Source organism: Nelumbo lutea, chromosome 2 (assembly GCF_056320005.1).
Source record: "Nelumbo lutea isolate HS-2025 chromosome 2, American lotus-T2T, whole genome shotgun sequence".
NCBI classification, from domain to species: Eukaryota; Viridiplantae; Streptophyta; class Magnoliopsida; order Proteales; family Nelumbonaceae; genus Nelumbo; species Nelumbo lutea.
In genome coordinates this window covers 60604980-60623755 of record NC_142685.1, presented here as the reverse complement: position 1 = coordinate 60623755, position 18776 = coordinate 60604980, and the positions used below count along the sequence as shown (strand labels likewise).

The 18776-nt window shown below is 35.9% G+C and overlaps 1 long non-coding RNA gene across 1 annotated transcript; it reads left to right on the top strand.

Annotated features, from left to right (window-relative positions):
- The first annotated feature begins 6993 nt into the window (after positions 1 to 6993).
- LOC148871053 (uncharacterized) lies at positions 6994 to 8097 on the top strand. The gene is made up of 2 exons (XR_016107595.1): positions 6994 to 7052; positions 7836 to 8097. It is a non-coding gene; the product is annotated as an uncharacterized LOC148871053 (long non-coding RNA).
- Positions 8098 to 18776: the final 10679 nt, after the last annotated feature.

The following is an 18776-nucleotide window of genomic DNA, read 5'->3' as shown; positions in this document are numbered from 1 at the left end:
AAAAATATTCACATTTTAAAATCATTCAACAGAACATGTGAAAGTTGTAATAACTTGTAACTGCCAAGATTCTATTATTAATAAGCTTTCTCTGCTCATTAGAATTCTCTCTCTCTCTCTCTCTCTCTCTCTCTCTCTCTCTCTCTCTCACAAACACACACACACACACACAAAAGTATAATCCATAGTAGTTTTATCTTATCTGATATGCATACATCCCTATCCAGCTTTGTATTATCTATTCTATCAATAATTAAAACCTACACTGGTATGACTCATTTTTACTCCTATAGACCATTCCTGTGTTGTTAAGCAAGGTTGGATATTTGGATTAGGGATGGCAATTTCTATCCTACTTAGTGGGTAACCACCCATACCCACCCTAATGGGGCATTTTTTTTTTTTTTCGTTTTTGCTTGAGGAGTGGGTTTTGGGGCAGGGGTGGGCTTTGGGATTCTACAACACGTACGGGTATGAGTATGGTATGGTATTAGGCTAATCCTGACCCTCCCCGACCTACATATTGTTTGAAAGCATATAAACTTTATGTATTAAGTGTTTAATTTAATAATATTTTGAATTTTATATGAAGGATAATTGATAGTTTGTGATTTTTATATGTCTTAATCAAATAATTGAAAATTTTGTTTATTTGTTTATTCGGCTTATAAACCCAATTTAACCATACCAATGAATGTTGGGAGGGTTTTGCATTTTCATGTGCGGGGAGAGTTTGGATTCTCAAAATCCACCACTATAGGTTTTGGGGCGGGTATGGATTGAGAGTTTTTTTGGAGACAAGTAAGATCTACAATTTACAAAACCATCCTCAAACCTGCCCCATTGTCATCCCTAGGTTGGATTAGGCATTTATGGACTTGACATAGGTATTACCTAAACCAGACTCATTTCTCTGCTTCTAAATTTAAAATTGTTGTCATACAGGAACTCATGACAATGTGAATATGGTGGAGTCTGAGGATCAAATTGAATATCCAGACTACTCAGGACCATCCACCTCTCCTCAATGCAACTTCTTAGGGGGATGCAGTAGTACACCGCAGTGCAAAGCCAATTGTAACCAAGCGGGTTATCCTTCGGGTGGTCACTGCTTGAGAAATCGTTGTTGTTGTACTGAATGAAGATGGGTGTGTTGACCTTGTAGGATCTTCCTATTAATGATAAAGAGCCTCTTCTTGTTTTTTCTTCGTTGTTATTGTTGATAATGAAATCCAGGTTGTAGACTGTATAATAAGTTTATGTTTGGTTTGGTAGAAATTAAAGAGAAAAACAAGAAGTTTGGGGATGTTTCTTAACCAATTTTTTAAGTTTTCTTAAAAATGTTCCCTCAACTTTTTGTTTCTCTTATATTTTCTATCAAACCAAATACAACCTAAGGGGTCATTTGATAAGAATTGAATATGCTAAACTGAAAAGCTTATTACTTTGACTTTCAGTGAACAAAATATTGAGGAGTTTGCTCTTTGATGGCTGAAGTTGAGAAGTTGGGTAGAAAAATTTTACTAAAATACAAAGCAAGAAGCTTTCAACTTCAACAGTAATTAAACAGCCCCAAAGTGTCGCTACCTGGCATACGATAGTCGTGATGAAAACTCAGCCAAAATCTTGCTTGCATACTAGGCTTGAAATGTAGGCCCAATTCCAGCTCTACATGGGCCTAGGGTCGTTAGCTGGACACCAATGATTCCGAGGCTAGGCCAGGTTAAGGCAAAAACATGTCTAGCAATGAGAACCACGCCAGCAAACATGAACAACACCAAAAAGAAAAGATTCTAGATCTTTTGCTCACAACAATCCTTCTTATGAAGATGTTCTCAATGTACAACTGTAATGTCATGTGGATAGGTTTCTTGTGGGCAGGAGACCCGTGAACTAGGAATATCACCCAAGGAAATAAGACCATAGGAAGGAATAACAGCAGCCATACGAAGTGCTAAATAACACATAGCCCTAATCAAATGACCAACACAACCCTAAGAAAACCTTAAACGAAACCCTAGCATGCCACGTTCCCAAACCACGACACTAAAACACCTCAAATAATCCTGTGCGTCACATGCCCAAACACAAATCTTTACAAAAAGGCGCACCACTTCTCTGTTGCAAACACCATAAGGGTAGGGCTGTTAGCGGGTCGGGTCTGGGCTGAGACCAGCTAGAACCGGATCCGAACCAGACCCGATAGGATATGTATTTTTCAGACCATCTTAATAGCTTAATACATTTAAGTCTTAGATGAATCTCTGAAGTTATCCAATCTACTGCCCACAAGCCTTCCCGATGTGTGACTGTAGTGTCTTATTGGTACGTGTGGTAGTGTCCTCGTGCGTACCACATCCTTTCTTCCAACCGACTATAAAAAAAAAAATACAATATCTTGCTCTCATTTTCAACACTTGCCCCTCTCCTGTTCTTGTTCAACTTATATAAGGTTGCAAAGAGTATTGATTGTCTGAATTCAAATTTCAAATTCGATAGTAAAAATGTAATTTTGCTTTTTCATTTAATGCTTTTCACTTATATTAAAAATGACAGTTTCACTCTTTAGGTTTACTTAATGATTCAATTTTACCTTTTCACTCTTTACCCCCCCCCCTCTAATTTATTCTTCCTTATTCCATATCTATATACTTATCAACATACCTATACCTATATTGAAAATGACAATTTCATCCATTCCATGTGTGTTTTCATCCATCATTTTCAATTTGATTCCTATCTTCTTTCATTTTTTAAGTAACCACTACTGTTTCATTAATCTACTACTAATAATGTAAGTGATCATTGGCCAATGAGTGGGATCTACACAACTTAGCGAGCATTCTTTTTTTTTTTTTTTTGAATTTTGAGAGGGGAGAAGTTGATCAATGAGATTTTAGTTCCCATTGACCAAAAATCTCATATTCTTTTTTCAGATTTATGTAGGGATTAGGGAAAGTTTATTTTCCTGTGTATCACTCACCTGAGTAAATGATACCCATCTCCTAGGTGGATAAATAACTTTCCCACCTGAGGGGAAAGTTGCTAACACTTGAATGGGACAAAAAAAAACCTTTTTAATAATTAATTTTTATGGCTAAAATGGCCATTGCCTTATTTACATAGAAAATTTAAGAACATGGGTAAATGCACTTACCCACGTAGGAAACACTTGCCCGGGTAAGTGCATTTACCCGGATAGATAACTTACCAAAAAGTGAATGGGGCCCTAGTGTGGCTGCTCAAAAATGGGCCAGATTTGTACTATGAACCTCAATTTTGAAGATTTGTTTTATGAAATTCAGGATAGTGACTTTGAAGTAAGAAGCTCAATCACCTTACTTCAAGTTTATCTCATGAATAAAGATAAAAAATAAATATATAGAACACACTCAACACCAACTCTTATCATCATTAGTCGTCAAAACCAACTTTAACACAAGTTTCGGCATAGATAATATTAATTGTTGGATGGAGAAGAACAAGAAAGGCCATTACCCCACCCAACGTTCCTTGGTTATCTGGTTGAAGATCAATTTAGGATACATTTAGGCTTCGTCCAATCCAAGGTTAAGTCCGGATTTGTCAATCCAAGCTCAAATCAAGCTTAATCCAATACATCTCTAATCAGGAATATATTTGAGTTTGAATTGGGTTGAATCGGACTTAGTTGAGCTTAAACAGATTGGTTAAGTTTATAAAAAAAATTATGAATATATTTTTGTATAGCCATCTTTTGTTGACCTTTATAGTTCAGTTTAGGAATTCAATTGATTAAAAATATGCACAAAGTCCAACCCAAATTTAGATCAGACCCAAGTTTCCTGGCCTAGATATAACCTGCAGCCTAAAAACTCAGCCCCGACCCATGCAAAAATTAGGATTGGGTGAGGTTAGGTCCGCCCAAGTTGCAGAACTAATCGGGACAAAATATAGTTTGATTTGAGTTGAATCAATTAAGTAGAGTGTCTTGACTTACGGGGACGAGGGACAAGGAGAGGTGCTACATCCCATGGATGGCATAAAACCCCACTAGCTAATCAATACAAGTAGAACCATTTACAAGCATTAATACAGAATTACAGATACTAATAACATGTACCTACCTACAATAGAAACATTGGCAGTAGGCAGTTACATTTCAGTGTAAAAATATTAATAAAAATTATCATATTTTATACTTATTCAATAGATAATTTAAAAGTATCATATTTTAAAATTATTCATTTCATATAAAAATATATTCAAATTTAAAATTATTCAATAAAAAATTTAAAAGTATTAATAACTTGAAACCATCTACTATTTGTAACTGCCAAAACGCATTTACATTTGCATTCAATTTTAAAAGTTTTAATAAAAATATTCACATTTAACTGCCAAGGTTCTATAATTAATAAGCTTTCTTTCAAGTCCACTATAAAACTCATGACTTCTACTACTTGCCTATGAGAGGATTTCTTCTAATTTCTCTGTTCCCAGATAGAAATGCTATCTCCAAGCTTATGTTTGTAGCATTTTCTTCCTAGTTTTCTCTGCTCATTGTTTGAGGTCCATTGGTTAGTAATACGCAATCTCATTAAAATCATTTTGTTTGTTGTTAATGTTAAACAGTTATTAGAGTACTGATCGGTTATTCATATCCCATTTCCCATAATTAAAAAGTCATAGTAATTACAAAAACTAATAATTACAAAATTATTGAAGAATTGAAGATTTAATGATGATTAAGAATTGTTGAATAATTAAAAAGGTCCAATTTACTTTAATATAAACCACTGAATGACGTTAATGAATTAGTCGTGTTTATTAAATATTTACAGATTACGTTAATGATTATATTTAATATTTACTGATTTTTATAATTGATAATATTAAATATTATTTTCAGTAATTAAATATTATAATATTATAACTGAAAATTATAATTGTGTTTTAATGTTTTCAGTCATTCAATAATTTTAATGTTTTATATTCAATTTTAATGCTTTTTAAGTCTTAGCTATTAAATTTAGTTGTTTCAGACATTAGTATCTTTGGTAATTATAATACTGAGAATTATAATATTACTGAGTTCTCAAAACAAAAAACAATTATAATTCTGAAATTTCTGATAATTACTAAATTCAACTAAAATTTTCAATTATTATTTTGAAATCTGAAAATTGTGAAAATGATGAAATTAAAACAATTATTGAAAAGAAACAAAATCTAAAAATTCAAAATAGTTATTGAAAATTGGGAGAATTAGTGAGAATAATTAGTAAAATTAATTACTTACGTTAAGTCTGAAAATTAGTGAAATTTCTGAATTAGCGAGTTTTTGTATCCATTTGATATTATTGTTAGATTTTAAAATTCCATTTTATTTATATAATTTACTGAAAATACCATTTGATATTATTTTTAGATTTAGAAATTCTGTTCTATTTATGTAATTAAGTAAAATATCCATTTGTTCTTATTGTTCGATTTTGAAATTCCTTTTTTATTTATGTAATTCAGTGAAATTTCTTTTTGTTTGATTTTGAAATTCCATTTTATTTATATATTTTCTTGCTTATTTTGCTTATTGATATTTAGTGCTTAAATTATGGTCCAATATTATAATTTGTTGGTATTTAGTGTTTCAATTTTTGTTGATAATCTACCTAAAATTAGTGGCTCTATGCGATTACTCGCTTATGACTATAATGGGTCGGGTCTAACTCAAAGTAAACCCTGACCCATCCAGAATTCAAATGCTTTATTCAATTAACCGGGTTAGTGTAGTTTATTGTTATTTAATTAATATATATTCTTATTTACTTTGCTTTTTTCAATTAATATAAATTATTGTTATTTTCATTTGTAGTAATTATTAATTTAGTAGATTTTATTAATTTTATTTTGTTAAATTATCTAATTATAAAAGCTAATTATTTACCAAAAGTTCATTTACAAATAATTAATTTAAGTAAAATTTTTAGGGAAAATAATAATTTGTTTTTATAAAATTTTGAAGATATTGTTTTTTGGAAATATTTATAATTAATTTTGGTAATTTTGATCATTATATGGTAAATTGGTTTTTTGTAACTTTTATAATTTATAAATTAAACATTAATTAAAATGTTAGAAAGTATCACTTTTTTATTGTTATTTGATTGTTAAATTAATTGGAAAATATTTTTTTGGGGTTTTTGAAAATTATAAATTTTGGAGTGGGGACAGGGAAAATATTTTTGCCCCAAATTGGGGATGGGATTTGCATATAATTCCCTAAACCCGGTGGTAAATTATTAAAATATCTATAGATTTAATGTTGATTATTAAAATATCTCTAAGTTTTCCTCATATCCTTATAATCCTAGGATCCCATAATTTCATTTATAAAATACTCCCAAATTGTCATAATTCAATTTCTGAAATACCCACAAATTCCCATAGTCCTATTTGTAAAATATTCATAAATTATATTTTTTTAGGTGGTTGCCTCATGGTAGGGAAATTTTGGGATTTCCCATCCCCAATGGGGAATGGGTACCTCGCCTTGAACCCACCCTGCCACTAAGGTCAAGACGGGGATGGAGTAGAGTGTCTTGACTTACGAGATTGATGAATAAGGCGGGGTGCTCTGTCCCGTGCATTGCACGGGGCCCCACTAGTTAATTTATTCAAGTAGAACCATTTACAAGCATTAATATAGAATTACAGATATTAATAACATGTACCTACCTATAATAGAAAAGTTGGCATTAGGCAGTTATGTTTCTGTTTCAAAATATTAATAAAAGTTATCATATTTTATATTTATTCAATAGATAATTTAAATGTATCATATTTTAAAATTATTCATTTCATATAAAAAATATTCAAATTTTAAAGTTATTCAATGAAAATTTTAAAAGTATTAATTACTTGAAACTGTCTACAATTTGTAACTGCCAAAACCCATTTACATTTATATTCCTTTTTGAAAGTTTTAACAAAAATATTCACATTGTTTTCTCTGCTTCTCTTTCTAGCATTTTCTTGCCTAGTTTTCTCTGCTCATTGTTTGAGGTCCATTGGTTAGTAATAAGCAAGTTTATTAGAATTCTCTCTCTCTCTCTCTCTCTCACTCACACAGACACACAAAAGCATAATCCGTAGTAGTTTTATCTTATCTGATATGCATTCATCCCCATCCAATTTTGTATTATCTATTCTATCAATAATTAAAACCTACACTAGTATGGCACATTTTTACTCCTATAAACCATTCCTGTGTTGTTAAGCAAGATTGGATACATGGATTAGGGATAAAAATCTCTATCTTACTCAGTAGGTACCCACCCTAATGGGCATTTTTTTTTTCTTTTTTGCTTGAAGAGTGGGTTTTGGGGCAGGGTGGGTTTTGAGATTCTACAAGTTGTATGGGTATGGGTGTGGTACAGTATTAGGCTAATTCCAACCCTCCATAACTTGCATATTATATTGTTTGAAAGTATATAAAGTTTATGTATTACGTTTTTAATTTAATAATATTTTGAATTTTATGTGAAGGATAATTGATAGTTTGTGAGTTTTACATGTCTTAATCAAATAATTAAAATTTTTGTTGTTTATTTGTTTATTTGGGTTCTAAACCCAACATGTCCATACCCTTGAATGTGAGGAGGGTTTTGAATTTTGGGGCGGGCATGAATTGAGAGATTTTAGGAAACAGGTAGAATCTGCAATTTGCAATACCGTCCCCAAACCTGCTCCATTGTCATCCCTAGGTTGGATTAGGCATTTGTGGACTTTGACATAGGTCTTACCTAAATCAGACTCATTTCCCTGCTTCTAAATTTAAAATTGTTGTTATGCAGGAATTCATGACAATGTGAATATGGTGGAGTCTAAGGATCAAGTTTAGTACCCAGACTACTCAGGACCATCCACCTTTCTTCAATGTAACTACTTTGTGGGATGCAGCAGTTCACCGCAGTGCAACGCCAATTGTAACCAAGCGGGTTATACTGGTGGTCAATGCTTGGGAAATCGTTGTTGTTGTAATGAATGAAGATAGCAGTGATGACCTTGTAGGATCTTCCTATTAATAATAAGGAGTCTCTTCTTGTTCTTTCTTAATCATTATTGTTGATAATAAAATCCAGGTTGCAGACTGTGTGATAAGTATATGTTTGGTTTGATAGAAATTAAACAGAGAAACAAGATGTTTGGGGAAATTTCTTAACAAATTTTGTAAGTTTCCTTAAAAATGTTCCCTCAACTTTTTGTTTCTCTCCTATTTTCCATCATACCAAATACAATCTAAAAGGCCATTTGATAAGAGTTGAGAAGATGCTAAACTAAAAAGCTTATCACTTTAACTTTTAGTGAATAAGAATTTAAGGAATTTGTGGGCTCTTTAATGTCTGAAATTGAGAAGTTGGATAAAAAAACTCAGCTAAAACTTTGCTTGCATACTGGGCTTGAAATGTAGGTCCAATTCCAGCCCGAAATGGGCCTGGGGTCATTGGCTGGACACCAATGATTCCTGGGCCAAGTCAGGCTAGGGCAATAACATGCCTAGCAATGACAATCAAACTGGCAAGAATGAACAACACACAAGAAAAAAAAAAAAGACTCTAGATCTCCTGCCCACAAGAATCCTTCCCATGAACATGTTCCCAATGTACCGCTGTAATGTCATGTGGGTAGATGTGGATAGGATTCTTGTGGGCTATGTAGATCACCCAAGGAAAGAAGACCATAGGAAGGCATAGCAACAGCCATACGGAGTGCTAAGTGACACAAAGCCCTAATCAAATGACTAACACAACCCTAAGAAATCTTAAAAGAAACCTTAGCATGCACATTCCCAAACCATACATTAAGGCCTCGTTCGTTTTTTGATAAATTATTTATCCATGTAAATGTAATTACCCTTATAAGTTTTTATTGATGTATTTATCCATATTCTTTTATTTTTCATGTAAAAAAGAAAAAATCCATTTTAACCATAATAATCAATATCAATATCAATACAAATCTATTAAGCTGAAACGAGTACAATAGAATGCTTGAGAATGCAAGGAATCTAACAGTGAATTTTACCTTTTTTTCTTTAAAATTACATAAATACCACATTCGGACAAATCTTCCGACTTCCTCCACTCTCTCTCTCTCTCCTTTTCACCAATCTTTCAACCGGTAGCTGGGGTAATTCGGGCTCTTTTCACCAATCTTTTAACCGGTGGTTGGATAGCTCAGCTTAATCTTTTAACCGGTTAATGGCGTTCTCCACACTCTCTCCTTTTCTTTTCTTGTTCCTTGCGTTAAACTTTTAACCGGTTAGTGGCGTTCTCCGCTCTATCTCTCTCCTTACGCATGAAACTAATGTAGAGACTGATGGTTCGCGGGGAGTTCCCACGAAAAGCTCTATTCATTGTCGTTCCATCTCCACTTCTTTCTCCGGCGTCGGTGTTTTGATAAGCCCAGAAGGTCCATTCGAACCCCCAAGCCCAACCCAAAGTATATGTGATAGCAATCAGTGCATAATTGTGTCCGTTGGGTGTCTAGTTTGCTTTTGTGTAGTTGTGTATTTATATGTTTAAGTTACAGTAGTATGTGTTTATGTATAGTGGGAAATTGGGTCATCTAAAGACTGGTCGTTTATTTGATGTAGTGTCTCGATGTAGTGGGTGACTGGGTCTCCTAAAGACTTGGCCATTAGCTTTGTTCAGTTTTTCAATTGTTGGTACCGGTTGTTTAAAAAGGGGTGAGCAGACATAAATGAATCAGAGAAGTATTATCCCTATTCTTGTGGTTTGTTCTCACCCAAAGAAGAACTGTGTTGATTTTTCTTACTACTTACTGGGACCTATCATTGGTATCAGAGCAATGTTTGAATGGCAACTAACAAAGAGAGAATTGAAATTTTGGAGAAAGGATTTGGAGGAGTTCAAGAGGGAATGCAAAAGTTGGAAGTGGGAATAACAGATAAAATTCAATGCTTGGAAGGCACCATCGTTTGGCTATCTGAGGCTTTGCTTTCGAGCCACGGTTCACCAAGTCACAACAATGATAATCAGGAAGCGCAGAGTCAAACACGTAGAGATACCAACGACAACAAGAGACCCTTCTCCTCTAAGATCGCAAAGCTTGAATTTCCCAAATTTTCTAGAGATGACCCGACGGAATGGCTCAACCGTGTGAATCAATTTTTTGAGTTTTAAGAGATTGTCGAAGACTAGAAAATTCACTTAGCCTCCTTTCACCTCGAAGGAGAAGCAAATCAGTGGTGGCAATGGCATGAGGAGGCCGAGACAGCTTTCATTGCATTAAAGCAAGCCATGACTACCACAACCACATTAACTATGCCCAACTTTGCAGAACCTTTTACCATAGAAACAGATGCATCAGGTGATGGGATTGGCGCGGTTCTGACTCAAAACAACAAGCCTATAGCTTACATGAGGAGGGCATTGGGAGTGACAAAGCAATCATGGTCCACCTATGCTAAGAAGATATTGGCCATAGTGGAAGCTATTCGATTATGGAGGCCATATTTATTGGGGCGGAAATTCTACATCAAGACTGATCAATGAAGCCTAAGATTCTTCTTGGACCAGCGGGTTGCAACTCTAGAACAACAAAAATGGGTGGCTAAATTACTGGGTTATGACTATGAAATCACCTATCGTCCTGGACATGAGAATTCAACATCAGATGCATTGTTAAGGAAGAGTGACAGTCCATTGTTAAATGCCATTCATTTCTCAGTTGTGAATACATGGGATAACATTCGGCAAGCTTCTAAAGTTGACAACTACATACAAACAATGGGAAAAAGGGAAAGTGATAGTCCACACAGCTCTTTTATACGGCGTGACGGGTTACCTTTATACCAGGGAAGAATTGTGGTTCCTGCCGATCCAACATTAAGAGCTCGATTATTATATGAAGTCCACGACTCCAGGATTGTGGGGCATTCAGGGGTCTTAAGAACATATAGGAGACTGCACCAATAATTCTATTGGCCACAAATGTACAAGGCTGTGCATGATTATGTTCAAAGCAGACACTGCAACACCAGCTGGACTTTTGCAACCTCTACCCATCCCTAGCCAAGTATGGGATGATATCACTCTTGATTTCATTGAAGGACTACCAAGCTCAAATGGAAAAGACACCATCTTAGTGGTTGTTGATAGGCTCAGTAAGTTTGCTCATTTTATTCCCTTAACACATCCATTTACAGCAAGTGGTGGCAGAAAAATTTGTTGAGAACATTGTCAAGCTTCATGGGATGCCTCGATCCATCATCAGTGATCGAGACCCAATTTTCATCAATACTTTTTGGCAGGAATTTTTCAAGTTATCGGGTTCCAAATTGATGCTTAGTTCATCTTACCATCCACAAATGGATGGTCAATCCGAGGTCATTAACCATTGTGTTGAGCAATATCTCTGTTGCTTTGTTCATCAATGGCCGCACAAGTGGAGCACATTTTTAGCTTGGGCTGAATACTGGTACAATACTACATACCATGCATCTACAAAAATGACTCCATTCCAGGCACTTTATGGCCGTTTACCACCTTCAATTCCAGCATATGACAATAGCTCTTCCCCCATACATGAAGTTGACCAAAGCCTCATCACCCGTGATGAGTTACTCTGCCAACTCAAGACCATCCTGGAAACCTCCATTAATCGGATGAAGCAAATAGCAAACTCAAAACATCGAGAGGTTTCTTTTGAAGTAGGTGATATGGTCCTCCTTAAGTTGCACCCTTACCGTCAGCAAATGGTCTTCAAGCGAGCTCATCAAAAGTTATCAAGTCGTTTTTATGGCCTTTTTCCCATTCTGCAAAAGATAGGACCAATGGCGTACAAATTGTAGTCGCCAGCAACAACAAGAATTCACCCAGTGTTCCATGTGTCTTTGCTCAAGTGATATGTTGGAGGCCAAGCCAATCAGCCCCTCAACTTGCCTCCAGTGAATGATGATGGATTTATCATTTTAAAACCTTAGCAAGTTCTTGATCAATTGGGTCAAACATGGTGATAATTTTGTTGAATAATGTTTAGTTCGTTGGAAGCATTTGCCTGTTGAAGATGCCACTTGAGAAGCTACAAAACAGTTGCGTCAACAGTTTCCTGACTTGGAGCTTGAGGACAAGCTCCCTCTCGAAGGGGTGGGCATTGATAAGCCCACAAGGTCCACTCGAACCCCCAAGCCCAACTCAAAGTATATGTGATGGCAACAACCACTGCATAATTGTGTCCGGTTTACTTAAGTTGTATAGTTATGAATTTACGTGTTTAAGTTATAGTGGCATGTGTTTACGTGGTAGTTGAAAAGTGGATGTCGTAAATACTCGTCGTTTATTTGATGTAGTGTGTCGATGCAGTGGGTGATTGGGTCTCCTAAAGACCTCTCCAATAGATTTGTTCAGATAATTATTATTTGTTCTCACCCAAAAAAGAACTGTTTCTTGCTACCGGGACCTATCATGTCCATTCCACATCATTCGATGCCTCCACTTCTTTCTCCGGCACCGGTGTTCGTTCCGGCGATCATATCGTAGTTCCCAGTCTGAACGAGCCTCTGCAACTGCGCAAGTTCCCACAAAAAGCTATGTTCACTGTTGTTCCGTCTCCACTTCTTTCTCCAGCGCCGGTGTTCGTTCGAAGGTTAGCTCTGTTCACTGTCGTACTTCTTTCTCCGGCGCCGGTGTTCGTTCTGGCGACCATATGGTTGTTCCCAGTCTGAGCGTGCCGCTGCAACTGCGCAAGTTCCCACAAAAAATTCTGTTCATTGTCATTTCGTCTCCACTTCTCTCTCCGGCGCCGGTGTTCATTCGAATACTCTGTTCACTGTCGTTCCGTCTCCACTTCTTTCTCCGGCGCCGGTGTTCATTACGGCGCAAGTAGGTGAGAGAACTTGTAGTTGGCTGGTGGTCCGTGACCCGCTCTCCCTCTCTTTATTAATTAATTAGTAGTTCAAAGGAGATTGCAATGGTGCCGGTGGGAGGGCTGGATTGAAGATTTGGAAGGAGAGAGCTTGCAGTTGGCTGGTGGTCCGGTGACAATGTAAGTAGCTGGCTGGTGATCCGGTGACCCGCTCTCCCTCTCTTTCTTCGTTTCCGTTCTTCTTCAACCTCTGTTCGGTGACGGTGTAATTAGCTGGCTGGTGGTCAGGTGACCCGCTCTCTCTCTCTTTCTTCACTTTCGTTCTTCAACCTCATTATTTAATTAGTAGTTCAAATTGCAGGGTGGCGGTGGGAGGGTTGGATTGCAGAAAGGAGAGAGAAGAAGGGCCGTTCTTCTTCAACCTCATTAATTAATTAGTCCCTTTCTTTATTCGCTTCAGTAATTAGTAGGTCAAATTGCAGGATGCCGGTGGGAGGGTTGGATTGCAGAAGGGAGAGAGAATAAGGGAGAAAACTTGTAGTTGGCTGGTGGTATGATAAAAATTGAACATTGGGATCATTTGAACAAAGTGACTAGACGGTTGAAATAGGTGAGATTAAAGGGTTGTAAGGAGAGAACCTAAGTTAAGAAATTCAGACCGGATGCGTTATTAGAAAGGTGACGGTCCCTATGCGTTATCACGGTTAGACTGGATGCGTTATCATAGGGACTGATAAAGGTCTGAACTTGCACCCCTACCGAAAAGTAGACGATAACTTATTTATTGTGGTTTTCTAAGTAATAACTTAGGAGGTGAAAAAACCAATTTGGAGCTCAAAAGAAATTCCCAAATTCCTCTCCCTAGCCTCTATGTGTGAAAACCACTACTACAAGGTGGAAGATAAGGACGACACATATACTCTAGGATGAGTTGTGATGAATCTATTGAGTCCCCCAAATCGATAGACCATCTAAAGCCTAACTTTGACTAAAATTGTCTCAACAGTCTTCATTTAAAGCACTCTAATCAGACCATCCTAATTAAGTCTTAGATGAATCTCTGAAGTTATCCAATCTACGACCCACAAGCATTTGCATTTTGCAGCCCTAGAAAAGAGGGACCATCACTTGACCATTCTTACATGGATATACAAACAATCCCCAATGGAAGGTCAATTAAGTAAAACTGTTGCAAAGTAGAAGGGGGTGTTTAGTAGTATGCAAACTTAATGGTAGGTCTTAATAAATACATGAGACTAGAGGGTGCCTTAATAAACCACCCTAAGTATTAATTCAACCGGTACTCATTGTAACTGCAATGAGGGACCTTTCCTTTATTTGTCACATATACAAAGGAATTCAGACCCGCCATCAAAAAAATTCTTATTTTTTTAATCAAAACTCCAGGTGGAGGAGTGGCCGCATAAAGTTTTTATTATTCAGCCAACATCAAAAGGAAAATCATTTAGATCCAAAATACAACTATATCTCTTTGCCCATTCAATATTAGACCTGGCAAAAAGTTGATCCAATCCGTAAATCCAACCCAATCCAACCTGAAAAAACAGAGTTAAGTTCTCATATTTAGTTACCTGAATGTAAAAATGACTTGACCTGACCTAATCCAAAAAAATGGGTTGGGTCATGGATCAACCTGTTGACTCGATTATAAAGTCTAATTGGAATTATTTATGCATTGTTAGAAGTTTCCACTCTTTAATTTTTTCTATTTAGTCTTTACTTTTTATTGTTTACTCTTTAATTTGTTAAATGTTCAAGTTTTTTATTTTATATTTGGAATTTTAAGGTTAATTCTTTTAATTTTGATATTTTTCATGTAATTTTTCTTTATTTTTTTTAATTTCAATTATTTTTTGGGATAACCCGAATTGACCCATGGGTCAACCCTAACCCGAGCATTTAGGGTTAGAGTCTAGCATTTGACAACCCGACCCAAAATCAACCCGAAGTACCTTGATCCAACCCAAACCCGACCCACTCAACCCAATTGTCAGGTCTATTCAACATAGAAGAAAACAAGTAAAAGACCATAAACATCTCATTAGCATGAAACCATTTCACCATCTATGCCACGAGATCAGCTTTAGTGCTCACACCATTCTTATAGCCTTTTATATTGCATATGGGGAATATCTCCATAATTGTATGTTATTTTTTATGGGAAGATATTCTTAATACAATGTTGTAAGGGACTGTGCCAACGGTGTGAATATGGTCTTTCGATTACTGAAGCTGATTTCCTATGTCACGCGCCCATGCCTTCAGAGTTCAGATGTCGATACAATAGTATACAATACACCCTAGAAAATAAATTGCAGTTTCATCTGGAAGTGCTTGAAGTGTGTTCAATTGAGCAATTTGATTTTGGATATGGTGGGAATAGGATTATTCATAGAATCCAATAGTGAAACCAAACTTTCGAGAGAAAATCAAGTTCCAGATTGTTGGAGATTATTCAGTTTAAACAATAAAACTATATTATAAATCAAGTACCAAATATCCAAGAAGTTACAATAGTAACCAATATCCAGATGCAATTGAGTAGAAACAAGGACAAATCAAGTACCTGCATCAATAATACAATTTTTTAATCAAGATGAATAAGAAAATGTTTTGGTTTGTGGATGGAAGCGCGTTGTAACAATGTTGGCTGTTAGTGTTAGGGTTATGGCATCCAAACTCTAAAGATACAATGATCTCCTTAGTTGGGTCTCACTAATAGTATGTTTGGTTTGAAGGGAAAAGTAGGGAAAGGAAATGAAAGGTAGAGAAACCTTTACGGATCTTGTATGGATTTCCCCACCTTTTCTTATTTTTTCCTTCAAACACAGCCTAAGAATAGTTGAACATCCAATATGTGAATCCCATAGAGTAGTATAAATAGTTAAAGATTTTATTAATGAGTAATCAAAGGATACACTGAGAGTACTCCCCACAAGGAGGCGTGACGAGGTATAGCCTTAAAACAACCCAAAAATATTACTATTGAGCACAAAATAACTGATTCCTATATATCCTTGTTTGGCTAAAAATCTTCCAACCCATTTGTCGATCTTCTTTCCCATTGAACACCGACTGTTATATATCTATACAGTGCACTATCTACTTACATCTGCAAAGAAATCCCAAACCCATAATTGCTAAAACCCAAATTTATTTGTTACTCAATAGAGTAATAGTTTACAAACAAGCAAAGAAAAAATAAGGTTGTATTTGAAAACGATGCAAATGGAGTGTAAATCCCAATTCAGAGTAAATTTGCACTCTGTTTCACTTTTCCCTGTGTTTGGCAACACTACATTTTTGGATTGACAAATGACAGACCAACGCATATTTACATTGATAATAAGATGTAAAGGTACACCAATAAAAAAGAAGCAAATTTTCATTCAAGTGGGCTTTTGATAAAAAAAAAAAGCATATGCTTTATTAGAATTCGTGTTTGCATCCATTATAGCTAAAAGTCTGTTTGGTAACAAGGTAAATTTGTCATTGCAACAAGGTTTTAAAAACCGACCCGGAAACAGAATCGTTCTAACTATCGAGTTCTAGGTCAACGGTTCAACTGTCTGGGTCGAACAGTTTGGATGGTTTGCATATTAGGGCAAATTTATATGAGATTTCAGATTTGAGGAAGGAGAAAGAAAAAAGATATGTCAACTGAGAAAGCCAAAGGCTGAGAAAGAAAAAAAAAAGAAAGAAGAAGAAGGAAGGAGAGAAGGAGGGAAGAAAAAGGAAGAGGAGGAAGAGGATAGCGACGACGACAACGACAAGGCGGTGGCAACAAATGCAGATCTGAGACTTGAGTTTTTGGATCTCAGATCTGAAATCTGAGTTATCGGATCTTAGATCTAAGATCGATTTCTCTAAAACACATGTAGTCTTCTTCTTCTTCTTCTTTTTCTTCTCCTCTTTGTGCTAGATCCCAGATCTGAGTTCGTGTTTGACTGGATCTTTGATCTGAGTTCTCCTCTCTGCAACTTTATATTGTGAACCGTTGGCCAAGTCAAACGAGTCGACAGTTTGATTGCTCGAGTCATCAGTTTTCTGATGAAGTCATAGGTTTTTGACGCAAAAATGGGTTAGGGGTGAAACGGAACTGGTTGCTTGGACGGTTTTCAAGCCAAACGGTCCAACTATCCGGATCAACAATAGTTCGAAAACATTGCAATGCAAAACTAACCCAATTTTACAATTTATATGAACAGTTTTACACTCTACATATTTGCATTCACACATATTTGCATCATTTCCAAACACAACCAAAAGGTAGCCCAAGAAGGGATTGCCAAGACACATGTGCCCCCATTGCACAAGCCCAAGAGAAATACTAACTCCATATAGTAACATATTATAGCTTTGAAAATATTGTGAGTTTTCCCCGCAATTTGGGATCAAAAGTTTCTCTCTTCTTAAACAAGAGAGACGAAACAGAGGCAAAGAGGTAAATCCACAAGAAAAGATTAAAAGATTTTAACAAAGAGTGGTACTCTGTATTAGATAAAGAAAAAGTCAAACAAATAAATTTATTAAATATTTGAATTTAATGCAACTTAATAAAACACTTACATTTCTTAACAGAAACAATATATGCATTTATTGGAAATAAAATCTGATATCTCATAATCAATAAGCTTGAATATTTTAAATCTTAATCCTATGATAAGAAAGGGATGTCTGCACACTTACCCATTGTTTTGTTGTTGGGTTGCTTGTAGGTTGAAATGGCCTCCTCCTCCTCCAAATTTCCATTCTTCTAATTATTCTTTATCTGGTTTTCTGTACTCATTGACTGAGTTATACAGGTTAGTAGCAAAGAAAAGTTTAGAAATAATTATTATCAGGAATTAAGAGGATGATTCTAAACTTGTATTGTTGTCAATGTAGGATCTCATACTGCGGAGTCGTCTGAACCACTCACCAAAGTAAATTGTCAATCCATAAGAAAATGCGAAGGTCCTGGGCTGTGTAAATTTGCATGCGAGAGGGCGGGTTTCAGTGGCTATATATGTAGGCCACTAAGGCCATATTTGGTGGGTAATACTGAGTGTTGTTGTACCAACGGAGATTGAAGTTGAGATTGCTGTGTTGAGGTCATTGGTTCTCCAATTCTACATCATCTTAATAATAAAAAGGAGATTTCCTCCAATCTTGTTCTTCTTCTGAACCTTTATTGGTCAAACCCGAATAAGATCAAATGCATGGTTCAACCAATGAAATAGTGAGTTTTGGGTCTTCGTCTTTTAGACCCTATTTGGCAACGTTCCACAAGAACGTTTAGTGCATTCCCGGTGTTCTGCATAAATGCATTTGATACAAGAAAAAAAAAAAAAAAAGGTGTTTCCATGTGAGAAGAGTACCCAAAGAACGTGTTCTTTGAGAGTGAAAAATTGATGCTCCCAAAGAATGTATTCCCAGAGAACGTGTGGTTCCCACGACGTTAACCCCTATTAATGAACACGTGTTAACGATTCCCACATGAGAGAATGGGTATTTTGGGTATTTCACACTAAATGATGGAAATAATCCCTACGAAACATTTTCATTCGATAGTGAACTCCTCTGACTTGCCGTTGGAAATCTCTAAGGAGGGACTCCCTTGGCTCCAACCAGACGGCGAGCAAATGGTAAAAAGTACCAGCGACATTTCTGGCTAGGAATGCGTCAATAGGTATGTTGCCTCGTCACCGTACCTGGTTTTGTATTATGTGCTCTGCTTTAAACTCACATTTTCTTCAATCAGATTCACCTGAATTCGCTTTTGCTCCCACCACAAAGATGGGTTTTAAACAATATCTAACCGATATGATCTGAAATCGTTTTTCTTATATTCTTTTGTTTGCATTTGTTATATGTTATGCCAAATGGGTGTGGTTTTTTCTCTA